This window comes from Mandrillus leucophaeus, unplaced genomic scaffold, assembly GCF_000951045.1.
Source record: "Mandrillus leucophaeus isolate KB7577 unplaced genomic scaffold, Mleu.le_1.0 Scaffold203, whole genome shotgun sequence".
NCBI lineage: Eukaryota > Metazoa > Chordata > Mammalia > Primates > Cercopithecidae > Mandrillus > Mandrillus leucophaeus.
The window spans coordinates 3,916,794-3,919,219 of record NW_012102066.1 but is presented as its reverse complement, the minus strand read 5'-3'; positions in this window follow the sequence as shown (position 1 = coordinate 3,919,219).

Genomic DNA, 2,426 nt, shown 5'->3' with positions numbered 1-2,426 from the left:
CATGCTCATGGATTGGAAGAATCAATGTCTGTGTTTATACTGCTATAAAGAACTGCCTGAGACTGGGTAATTTATAAAGGAAAGAGGTTTAATTGATTCACAGTTCAGCATGGCTGGGGAGGCCTCAGGAAACTTACAATCATAGTGGAAGGCAAAAGGGAAGCAAGGCACCTTCTTCACAAGGCAGCAGGAAGGAGAAGTGCTGAGTGAAGGGGGAAGAGTATCTTATAAAACCATCAGATCTCATGAGCATTTACTCACTATCATGAGAATAGCATGGATGAGCCACCTCCATGATTCAATTACCTCCACCCAGTCTCTCCCTTAATATATGGCGATTAGGGAGATTATGAGGATTATAAGTCAAGATGAGATCTGGGTGGGCACACAAAGCCTAACCATATCAATCAATATCATTAAAATGGTCATACTGCTCAAAGCAATCTACAGATTCAGCCCGATTCCTATCACTACCAATGTCATTTTTCATAGACTTAGAAAAAAAAATTATTCTAAAATTCATATGAACCAAAAAAGAGTTTATAGCCCAAAGAATCCTAAACAAAAAGAACAAAGTCAGAGCAACCCCATTACCCAACTTCAAGCTATACCACAAGGCTACAGTCACCAAAATAGCATGGTATTGGTACAAAACCAGACACACAGACGAATAAAACAGAATAGGGAACTCAGAAATAAAGCCATATACCTACAACAATCTGATCTTTGACAAAATTGACAAAAATAAGCAATGGGAAAAGAATTCCCTATTCAATAAATAGTGCTGTGATAACTGGTTATGCATGTATTGATGAAGGAAACTGAACCACTATGTATCACCATACACAAAAATCAACTCAAGATGAATTAAAAATTTAAATGTAAGACCTCAAACAATAGAAATTCTAGAGGAAAACCTAGGAAATACACTTCTCAACATTGGTCGTGGCAAAGAATTTATGGCTAAGTCCTCAAAAGCAATTGCAACAAAAACAACAATTCACAAGTGGGAACTAATTAAACTAAAGAGTTTCTGCACAGTAAAAGAAACTATCAATAAATAGACAGCCTACAGAATGGAATAAAATATTCACAAACTGTGCATCCAACAAATGTCTAATACACAGAACCTGTAAAAAACTTAAACAAATAAACTAGCAGAAAAAATAATATCATTGAAATATGAGCAAAGGACACAAACATATACTTCTCAAAAGAAGACATACAAGCAACCAACAAATATATGAAAAAATGTTCCACATCACTAATTATCAGAGAAATGCAAATCAAGACCACAGTGAGATCTCATCTCACACCAGTCAGAATGACTATTACTAAACAGTCAAAAAATAACTGATGTTGGCCTGATTGCATTGAAAAAGGGAATACTTATATACTGCTGGTGGGAATGTCAATTAGTTCAGCCAGTGTGGAAAGCAGTTTGAAGATTTCTCAAAGAACTGAAAATAGAACTACCTTTTGACTCAGCAATCCTATTACTCAGTATATACCCAAAGGAAAATAAATCATTCCACCAAAAAGGCACATGCACCCATATGTTTACCACAGTGCTATTCATAATATCAAAGACATGGAATCAACTTAAGTTCTCATCAACAGCGGATTGGATAAAGAAAATGTGGGGCATATACACCATGGAATACTATATAGCCATGAAAAAGAATGAAATCATGTACTTTGCGGTAACATGGATACAGCTGGAGGCCATTTTCTTAAGTGACTGTGCACAGAAACATTAAACTAAATACCACATGTTCTCACTTATAAGTGGGGGCTAAACACTGGGTACACATGGATATAAAGATGAGAACAACAGACACTGGGGACTACAAGATGTAAAGTGAAGTCCAACTTGAAGAAATCAAAATGTGATACATGATATGAAAGGAAAATTCTTCAGTGAAAGAGATAGCATAAATAAAAAACAATCACAGCTTCTGGAAATCAAGGACACACTTAGAGAAATGCAAAATTCACTGGAATGTCTCAGCAACAAAATCAAACAAACAGTTGAAAGAACTTCAGAGCTCAAAGACAAGGCTTTTGAATTAACACAATCCATCAAAGACAAGCAAAAATAATTTTAAAAAATGAACAAAGCCTTCAAAAAGTTTGGGACTATGTTAAGCATCCAAACCTAAGAATAATTGGTGTTCTTGAGGAGGAAGAGAAATTTAAAAGTTTGGAAACAATATTTGAGGGAATAATTGAAAATCTTCCCAGTCTTGCTAGAGATCTAGACTTCCAAATATAAGAAGCTCAAAGAACACTTGGGAAATTCATCACAAAAGATTATAGCCTAGGCACATAGTCATCAGGTTATCTAAAGTCAAGATGAAGAAAAGAATCTTAAGAGCTGTGAGGTAAAAGTGTCAAGTAACCTATAAAGCAAAGCTTAATCAGAT